Raw genomic sequence first — 11,167 nt, 5'->3', positions numbered from 1 at the left:
TGGGATCGAGGTCTACACGGAGCTCCCTGCTCAGCAGGGAGTCTGCCTCTCCCTCTCCTTCTGCCCCTCCCCCTCCCCCCAGCTCGTGGGCTCGCTCTCCCTCTTTCTCCAACAAATAAATAAAATCTTAAAAAGAAAAAAATGGTGGGGCGCCTGGGTGGCTCAGATGGTTGAGCGTCTGCCTTCAGCTCGGGTCATGATTCCAGGGTCCTGGGATCGAGCCCCACGTCGGGCTTCTGGCTTAGCGGGGAGCCTGCTTCTCCCTCTCCCTCTGCCTCCCCCCTCCCCCCCCCCCCCCCCCCCCGCTCATGCTCGCTCTCTCTCTGTATCTCTGTGTCTCAAATGAATAAATAAAATCTTTAAAAAAAAAAAGAAAAAAATGGTGGTGATAGACTTGTTCCATGCAGGGTTGCCAACAAACCTTCCGTCTGTGAAAAATGTAATATCCATGAAGCACAATAAAATGAGGTATGCCTTTAGGTGGAAGGTGCTCTACTGTTGGCTTAATGCCTCTGGAATTTGAGAAGTACAAAGAAACCTGAACTATATGGACTTAATCATTGCAGAACGATGTTTAACTCTGGGATAAGGATGGTACCTTGGGTTTGTTCTGAATTTGTCTCAGCGTCAGCTCTGCATTAGACTCATAAGCCTAAGGCCCATGGCACATTAAGGGATGCTGTTTTACCAAACATTCTGTAAGATAAAGCAGAAACACTACTCAGTACCACATTTATGACTTCAACATCCACACAAAAACACATTCTTCACCACTGTTTTGCCTAGGATGGTTTCTGCTGCAAATAACAGAAACCAACTCAAAATGGGTTAAACAACAAAGACAGTTAACTCTTACCTGACTAGGTATCCAGAGGTTGAGCTGCTCCAGGGCTGGTTTATTCTGTGGTTCAGTCATCAAGAACCAGGTTGTTTCTATTATTCTACTCTACTATCAAGAATGTTTGGCTTTATCCTTGGTAGGCTTTCCTCATATTCACAGGATGAATCACCTCAATTCTAAGTATTTTATTCAGATACAATAATGTCCCCCAGAAGTCTTTCAAAAAGAAGAATGTCCTCATCTTAAAAAATAATAATTTAAATACATTTTTTTCTTTTTAACATTTTATTGTGGAAAATTTTAAACAAAAGTAATGAGAACAGTATAAGGGAATCTTCATGTGCCCTACATCCCAATTACCAATTATCAACTCTTGGCAAATCCTGTATTTTTAGTCCCACCCACTTATCTTCCACTACCACCGCTGCCTGTATGTAGAATAATAATAATGATAACAACAATTCTTTATATTACTAATTATCTAGTCAGTGATCAAATTTCTTCAACTGCCTCAAAAGCGTTTTCCCTCCTTCAGTTTGTTCTTTGTTTTTAAAAGTCCACAAATTGCAGTTGGTCAATATTTGCTCAAGTTCCTTTTTTTTAAGATTTTATTTATTTACTTATTTTAGAAAGAGAAAGAGCCTGAGTGGGGGTAGTGAGGAGCAGAAAGGGAGCGAGGGGGGAGGGGGAAAGAATCTCTAGCAAATTCCACGCTGAGCCCAGAGTTTGTCATGGGGCTCAAGCCCATGACCCTGAGATCATGACCTGAGCCAAAACCAAGTCGGACACTTAACTGACAGCCACCCAAGTGCCCCAATGTCAAATTGCTTTTTTTTTTAAATTGTATTTATTTATTTGAGAGAGAGAGAGAGAGAGCGCATGAGCAAGGAGGAGTGGCAGAGAGAGAGGGAGAAGCAGAATCCCCCCTGGGCCCGGCTCAAGCACGACTTGGGATCATGACCTGAGCTGAAGGCAGCTGCTTAACCAACTGAGCCACCCAGGCATCCCCAAATTTCTTAATAACAATGTAAACTACTTACTTGGTTCTAAAGTCAAATCTATGGAACAAGATATATGCAGAGAAGTCTACCTTTTTATTCCTTCCATTCCCCTATAAACTATAAAACTTTGTGGGTTTTTTCCCTTCCATATTTTTGGGTAAACTACACACACACACACACACATATTTGTTACCCTTCTTTCTTAAACAGCATACAATATATGTATATTTCTCCACTTTGCTTTTTTTTTCCATTTAACTATGCACCTGGAGATCACTCTATTGTAGTATGTAGAGATAATCCTCATTACTTTTTTTAAGATTTATTTATTCATTTTGGAGAGAGCATGGGGGGAAGCGCAGAGGGAGAGCACCTCAAACAGACTCCCCACTGAGCACAGAGCGTGACCTGGGGCTCAACCCCACGACCCTAAGATCATGACCTGAGCCGAAACCAAGAGTCAGATGCTTAACCAACTGAGCCACCCAGGTGCCCTTAGTTCTCATTACTTTTTACAGTTGCATGGAGCTACATGTGTGGGTACTATGATTTACTCAATAATCTCCTACTGATGAACATTTGAGTTGTTTCTCTTATTTGCTATCATAAACATTGCTGCAATGAATAACTTTCTGCAAAATGTCTTTTTGCATTTTTGCCAGTGTTTCACTAGGATAGATTTCTGAAAGAGGGATTGCTAGATCAAATACATAAGTAATTTTGCTATCTATTGCAAAAGTCCTTCCATAGGAGTCATACTATTTTGTATTCCCAAAATAACCAATGGATATGAGTGCCTGTTTCCCGTCAGAGTATATTGTCGAACATTTGGATTTTTGATAGGTATGATAGATGAAAAATTATATTTCAGTGTGGTTTTAATTTGCGTTTTCTTTTCTTTTTCTTTTTTTTTTTTAAAGATTTTATTTATTTATTTGACAGAGAAAGACACAGCGAGAGAGGGAACACAAACGGGGAGTGGGAGAGGGAGAAGCAGACTCCCTGCCGAGCAGGGAGCCCGATGCGGGACTCGATCCCAGGACTCCAGGATAATGACCTGAGCCGAAGGCAGTCGCTTAAGCAACTGAGCCACCCAGGTGCCCTAATTTGCGTTTTCTTTATTAAGAGTGAGGTTGAACATTTTATCATTTGGTTAAGGGCTATGTACATTTCTTTTTCTGCAAAGTTTCTGTTCATATCTCCAATGCATTTTAAAAAAAATTTTTGGGGGGGGGGCAGAGGGCGAGGGAGAGAGAGAATCTTAAGCAGGCTCCACACCCAGTGCAGAACCCAACTCGGGGCTCCATCTCACAACACTGAGATCATGACCTGAGCAGAAATCAGGAGTCAGAGGCTTAACCAACTGATCCACCTAGGCGCCCCTCCAATGCATTTTTTTATAGTGTTGTTAGTCTGTTACTTTTCTATTTTTAAGAAACTCTTTATGTGCTAGAGATAGCAAACTCTTGTCTGATATAAATTATAAGTGTTTTCCAAGTTTGTCATCCATCTTCTTACTTTACTTATGGTGTTTTTGTAGTACAAGAAATTTTATTTTTACATAATTAAACTGATCAATCTTTTTCCATATTGTTTGTGAAATTTGAGTCATCGTTAGTGTGGTAGACTGGGAAAAAGCAGTCACATATTCTTTCCACATATACTCCAGTGAGGTATGCCTTTATATCGCTTCCCATCAAAGGGTGCCTGGGTGGCTCAGTTGTTAAGTGTCTGCCTTTGGCTCCGGCTCAAGTCATGATCCCAGGGTCCTGGGATCAAGCCCTGCATCGAGCCCTGCATCGAGCCGAGCAGGGAGCCCTGCATCGGGCTCCCTGCTCAGCGGGAAGCCTGCTTCTCCCTCTCCCACTCCCCCTGCTTGTGTTCCCTCTCTCGCTGTCAAATAAGTAAATAAAATCTTTTAAAAAATAAAATATAAATAAAATTAAAAAAAAATAAAATCTTCCCATCAAGAGATGGAGACTATTTTTCCATCTCCTTGAATTTAAGCTTGCCTTGTACCTTGCTTTGATGGAATGCTGTGGAAGTGATTTTGTGAGAATTCTCACTTTCTTGGAACTTTGAGACTACCATGTGATCTCCATGAGAATAAGAGAACTTACGGAGAGAGAGGCTCCACCTAGAGCCAGCGCTAAGCCCAGCTATGTGAGTCAGGCCATCCTAGACCCTCCAGTTCCAGCCTCCATGCCAGATGACTGCAACTGAGTGATCCCAGGCAAGACCAGATAAGAACCACCCAGCTGAACACCCAGACCAAACTGCTGATCCATAAAATTGTGAGCAAATCAGAGGGTTGTGTGCTAAGCCATGAAGTTGGGGCAGTTGTAAGCAGCAATATGTAGTTAAGATAGTTAGGAAAGAAAGCTTAACTTGAGTTTGGTGCAGACTGGCTTTTGTGTTGTTGCCTGTCACGTTCCTCAACAGGGATGAAGGAAGAATGAGCTGTACCTCGCAGGTCCAGAACTTGTCTGGCTTTACCTTCTGGCCAATTGTTGCCTTTTCTGAAAAAATTTTTTAGAACTACTAAATGCCAATTGTGACTGCATACAGAGGATTTTTTTCCTTTTAAATTTTTTTTTTTTTTTCACAGAGAGAGATAGCTAGAGCAGGAACACAAGCAGGGGGAGTGGGAGAGGGAGAAGCAGGCTTCCCGCGGAGCAGGGAGCCCGATGTGGGGCTCGATCCCAGGACCCTGGGATCACGACCTGAGCCGAAGGCAGACGCCCAACGACTGAGCCACCCAGGCGCCCGATTTTTTTCCTTTTAAAGTCCAGTATTTATTTAGAACAAACTTTTGAAACAAGCAGCTATCAAGTCCAAAAGCAACTTATATTTTATTAGCCTTTTTTAGACTTTAACAAGCAATGTAATGAAAGTTTAATAACAGTCTTTTACAAACAATATTTTTATTATTAGACCATTGGCGGATTTTAATAAAATTAAAAATATACCTTAAAAAAGTCAAAATGGGATAGGGTGTGGGGCTGAGAATATGAAACCAGTTACAAAAGATTAAAAATGGCAGCAGAATCAGATAACCAAGTTCTTTTTGATGAAGACAAGGATATAAAAGAGGACTAAATTTATAAAAACACACACACACACACACAAAAAAACAACACAACATATGTTTTAATCAGTGCCATGCCCCTGAAATTTAAATATTACTTTCACTCTTGAAAGAAATGTATGGAGCAGTCTTAAATAATCTGAGATAACTACTCTGTCCATTTTTTTTTAAATGTGAATTTTCCAATCAGTGTATTCCATAGCCAGCCTTTGAGTCAAAGCTGAATTCAGGGAAGATTAGTTTCTGAATGTGCTAGTAATTTCTGTGCCAAGTATTTGTCCTGTCAGATAACATCTGTTGACCAGAAGCAACACTGTCCATTTTAATAAAGCACATTATATAATGTTTTTCCTCAGTTAAAAATCTCACTAAAGAAATTTCTAGAAAAAGATTTATTTATTTTGCTTAACTTTGGGGGCAAGTTTTAGTGAAAAATGGGAGGAATTTGGCCATTTAAGTATTATTATTCAAAATTTTCACATGGATATATAATTTTAAGTAATCATTGCCCAAATTAATGATTAAACTAATGTAAAAACTTTTATTTTCTGAGATTATTTCTTAGGGATAGTGATTTCTGGGGTGGAGGAAGAGAAGAGAAAATTAGCTTTTTCCTTTTTCAGGTGACATGAAGATGAGAACATTGTGGGCATTACTACTCCCGTTTGAGAATGAAAATCCGTTCTCACATATCAGAAATGCTTTCCCTCAGAACTAGGGAAAGAAAGTTCCTTTGGAGTGGAAGATTTGTAGACTATTATGTCTCAAGCAGAAACCACATAGAATGACCAATTAAACTGATTTTTTAAAAATATTTTATTTATTTATTTGAGAGAGACAAAGAGAGCACGAGCAGGGGGAGGTGCAAAAGGAGAAGGACAAGCAGACTTCACCCTGAGCATGGAGCAGAGCCCTACATGGGGTTTGATCCCAGGGCCCTGAGATCATGACCTGCCCCGAAGTCAGATGCTTAACTGACTAAGCCACCCAGGCACCCCTAAACTGATTTTTAAAATTCATATTTCTGGGGCGCCTGGGTGACTCAGTCAGTTAAGCATCTGCCTTCGACTCAGGTCATGATCCCAGGGTCCTGGGATTGAGCCCCGCATTGGGCTCCCTGCTCAGCGGGGAGCCTGCTTCTTCCTCTCCCACTCCCCCTGCTTGTGTTCCCTCTCTCACTGTCACTCTCTCTCTCTCTCTCAAAAAAATAAATAAAATCTTTTTAAAAAATTAAAAATAAAAATAAATAAATAAATAAATAAAATTCATCTTTCCAGGGGCCCCTGCGTGGATCAGTCAGTTGGGCGCCTGACTCTTAGTTTCTGCTCAGGTCATGATCTCAGGGTCATAAGATCAAGCCCCCAGAGGGGCTCCGTGTTGCTTAAGATTCTCTCCCTTTCCTTCCCTCTCTGCCCCCACCCACCCCCACTTGTGCATGAGCATTCTGTCTAAAAAAAAAAAGAAAATTAATCTTTCGATTAGATGATAATTGAATTGATCATGCAGTGATTTTATTCTATTATTAAGATAATTAGAGGGGCACCTGGGTGGCTCAGTCGGTTAAGTCTCTGCCTTCGGTTCAGGTCCTGATCCCAGGGTCCTGTGATCGAGCCCCGCATGGGGCTCCCTGCTCAGCGGGAAGCCTGTTTCTCCCTCTCCCTCTGCTGCTCCCCCTGCTGTGCTCTCTCTCTCTCTGTCAACTTTTATTTATTTATTTGACAGAGAGAGAGAGAGCACAAGTAGGGGGAGCATCAGGCAGAGGAAGAGGGAGAAACAGGCTTCCCGCCGAGCAAGGAGCCCCATGCGGGGCTTGATTCCAGGACCCTGGGATCATGACCTGAGCCGAAGGCGGAGACTTAACCAACTGAGTCACCCAGGCGCCCCGAGAGTCAAAATTCTTACTCTATAGTATGACATCCGAGACCCTCCACAAACCACACCTGTTCGACCTCTCTCCATTCTTATTTTCTGTCCTTACTCCTGTTTTCCTGCAGCCTCCAGCCACTTTCCCTCACCCTTAATCCAAACAGCCTAAATGATTTAACAGCATCGTTATTTGAACTTGTCATCCTGTTTTATGCCTCAAAGATTTGTACAAGTAGTTCCCTCCACCTGGAAAGACACTCCCAATTCCTCAACTGGCTCAACCGCTTTCCAGTTACTCAGCTCAAACAGCATCTGCTTTGCAATGCCTTTCCTCACTGGACTGAGCTGAATCTTTCACACCTTCCTTTGTGTCATTCTGTACCTTCTCTATCGTTGCATTTATCGTTCTGTTTTTCAATTAGTTGTTGACATTTTAGAATCTCCAAATATAATGGGAGTTGCCTGAGAAGAAACACCATATTAGGGCCCTCAATAAATGTTTGTTGAATGAAATTATGAGGCTCAGAGAGTTATGGCCTGGTGTATAGAATTGACCTCTATGAACTGCTGATATTCAGCCATTTTGACCTACAAAACCAGCAATTTCTTTCTTTCTTTCTTTCTTTTTTTAATTAACTTATTTGAGAGAGAGAGAGAGCAAGGGGAGAGGCAGAGGGAGACAGAGAGAAGCAGACTCCCCGCTGAGTGTGGAGCCTGAAGCAGGGCTCAATCCCATGACCCTGAGATCATGACCTGAGCTGAAATCCAGAGTCCGATGCCTAACCAACTGAGCCACCCAGGCGCCCCCTGATACAGCAATTTCATAAATATATTCCAAGAGGTAAATCTTGAGAAAAGTTCAGAGTGTTAATTTCACTAAAATAATTATAGCTTCTAGGGTGCCTGGGTGGCTCAGTTGGTTAAGCGACTGCCTTCGGCTCAGGTCATGCATGATCCTGGAGTCCCTGGATCGAGCCCCGCATCAGGCTCCCTGCTCAGCGGGGAGTCTGCTTCTCCCTCTCCCACTCCCCCCTCTCATGTGCTCTCTCTCTCTCCTTCTCTCTCTCATAGATAAATAAAAATCTTAAAAAAAAATAATTATAGCTTCTAATGTGAATACAAAATTTTCTCAGATTGTATGGAAACCCCATGAAGATATTCTCAAATATAAATGTTGTTTTTTTCCATAAAGAAATCAGCCTACATTTTTCTTCTCATAGTACAAAGCCCACTTGTTATAATGAATGGAATTTGCACTCCATTTATATTTTTTCCCCCCAAAGCATTACATTTCTAGATATCTTGCTCAGGTTTCTATGTAGACCATTTCCCGTCATATCTTTGTTAACAGTCTAGAGAGGATGAGCCCTGGGGTTTGGTTCGACAGCGCTGTGGGAAGCCTTTGCAGCTTTGGAACAAGCATCACCACATTAGTCAATTTACATGAGAACTGCAGCCGCGGGCAGATTCCAGTGCAATTACAGGCGCCACCTCACGTTATTCTAGCTTCACTGCTCCTGAAGAGATTGCTTCCCAAGTTTTTTTTTTTTTTTTTTTTTTTTTAAGATTTTATTTATTTATTTGACAGAGAGAGTCACAGCGAGAGAGGGAACACATGCAGGGGCAGTGGGAAGGGGAGAAGCAGGCTTCCTGCGGGAGCAGGGAGCCCGATGCGGGGCTCGATCCCAGGAGCCTGGGATCATGACCTGAGCCAAAGGCAGACGCTTAACGACTGAGCCACCCAGGCGCCCCTGCTTCCCAAGTTTTTAAACATGGCTCTTCGTGACAGTGACTGGCTTTCTCCTCAGCTGAAAGCTGAACAGAAATATCCAGAAGTATCTTCATATTATTCCTTAAAAATCATTCAAAAATCAAATCAACATAATGAAATTGACATGAGAGCTTATATAAATTCTTGCAAAGACATTTCTTGTCCAAAGACAACACACTTAACAAAATTGACCCATGAATATAGCAGTAATGAAGCAGGGTTCCCAGTACCACCTTAACTCTTTTTTACCTATTGGCTATTTTGGTTACAGTAGTATTTTCTGCTTCTCCCTAAAAGTCAATTTCCTGTTTCCTCCTAACTCAGTATTAATTGGAAGCAGAACTTCTCATATTCTTGTCAGTGCACACAGTTGGCCATCATCTGGACTGTGTGGAATGTCATCATGTGGATGAGTCAAGTCCCCATTGTCTGCAGTCTTATATAAATATGTGGCTAAAAATATATGGTTAAAACATGGAGAATGTTGTGTGTATGGGAACTTACTCTACTAGATATAAAAAGATGTAAAGCTATAGCAACTAAGATGGCTAGGTGAATGGATAAACAAATAGCCAATGGAAAAGAATGGGGAGCTGAAAAATAAGCTGCACATAGGATGGAAAGAATTATGACTCATTAGAAATCAGTGAAGGGGCACCTGGCTGGTTCAGTTGGTGGAGCAGGCAACTCTTGATCTCGGGGTTGTGAGTTTGAGCCCCACATAGGGTGTAGAGATTACTTAAAAAAAACTTAAAAAAATAAAAAGAAATCAGTGAGGAAATAATTAACTCTTTACTAAGTGGTGCAGGGATTGTTGGGTATCCAGATTTAAAAATAAAACAAAATTAGCCCATTACCTTACAATATACAGTCAAAAAATTCCAAATGGAATAACAATTTTAAAGTGAGAAGAAAAATTTTAATATTTTTGGGAGAAAATATTTCTTTGGCTTTAGAACAGGGAAGGATACCTCAGACACAAAATTATAAAACAGCATGAAAAGATTAATTTGGGGGCACCTGGGTGGCTCAGATGATTGAGCATCTGCTTTCGGCTCGGGTCATGATCCCAGGGTCCTGGGATGGAGCCCCACAATCGGGCTCCTGGCTCAGCGGGAAGCCTGCTTCTCCCTCTCCCTCTGCCTCTCCCCCTGCTCATGCTCTCATTCTCTATATCTCTGTGTCTCAAATGAATAAATAAAATCTTTAAAAAAAAAAAGATGAATTTGGGGGGCACCTGGGTGGCTCAGTTGGTTGAGCATCTGCCTTTGACTCAGGTCATGATCCCAGGGTCCTGGGATCAAGCCCCTCATCAGGCTCCCTGCTCAGAGGGGAGCCTGCTTCTTCCTCTGCCTGCCGCTTCCCCTGCTTGTGCTCTCACTCTCTCTCTCTCTCTCCGTGTCAAATGAATAAGTAAAATCTTAAAAAAAAAAAAAAAGATTAATTTGGGACCCCCGGCTGGCTGAATTTGTAGAGCATATGATTCTTGATCTTGGGGTCATGAGTTCAGGCCCCATGTTGGGCCTAGAGCTTAGTTAAAAAAATAAAAAATTAAAAAAAATTTTTTAAGTTTAAAAACAAGGAAATGAAAAAATAATGTGTGGTTTGTTGATACAATGTTATCCTAGAAAATTGAGATTCTGCATGGATATTAAAGTTAATATGTTTGAGTCACTTACTTATTTTTCTAGGAAAACAACTTATTTATAAAGAGGAATACCCCTACATATTATATATATATATATCATATATCAATTATATACTCAGATTAATAAGAAAAAGTTTGTTTTACATTATCAGTGAGGTTATAGTTGGTTAAATATGACAAAATTATTGAAAAAATCAACCTCCTATGCAAACATAATTTATAATTTTCTCCCCACGTAGGAGAATTTTATATTTTTATTTAATATTTTAAAAAGATGTAAAGCAAAAATGGCAAAATGTTATACTTCAAAGCTCAAGAAGTGGGTAGATGTGTATTCATTATACTATTCACTACCCTTTCTTTGTATGTTTAAAATATTTTGAAATTAAAATGTTAGCTAAAAGTAAGAAAACCTCACTGCTTTGTGTTTAACACTACACTTTATCCTTCTTTTTCAAAGCTAGAAGAATATTAGCTAACTGGCCCTTCTGCAACAGAAAAAAGAATATAGGGGCACTTGGGGGGTAAGCAACCGACTCTTGATTTTGGCTCAGGTCATGATCTCAGGGTTGTGAGATAGAGCATTGTGTTGGGCCCCATGCTCAGCAGGGAGTCTGCTTGAGATTCTCTCTTTCCCTCTGTCCCTACCCCCGCTTGTTCGGGTGCGAGCTCTCGCTCTCTCAAATAAATAAATCTTTAAAAAGAAAGAAAGAAAGAAGGAAGAATGCATGTGGCATACAGCACTATCATGACCTTGGGAGTCTGGGTTTTATGCTCCTTCAGCATCAAACTGTGTGGCCTTGAACAAATCCTACATTCTCCCTGGACCTCAGTTTCCTAACTTGTTAAATGAGAAAATTGAACTGGAATGTCCTCTAAGTTTCCTGTGACTAAAAAGTTGAGATCCCTGTACCTGTGGGAATGGAGGGAAGACAGAATCCTTGATATCATA

The sequence above is a fragment of the Mirounga angustirostris genome, unplaced genomic scaffold, assembly GCF_029215605.1.
Source record: "Mirounga angustirostris isolate CCGP_5_RB_7025 unplaced genomic scaffold, mMirAng1.0.hap1 SCAF_2, whole genome shotgun sequence".
Classification (NCBI taxonomy): domain Eukaryota; kingdom Metazoa; phylum Chordata; class Mammalia; order Carnivora; family Phocidae; genus Mirounga; species Mirounga angustirostris.
This window is presented reverse-complemented; position numbering follows the sequence as displayed.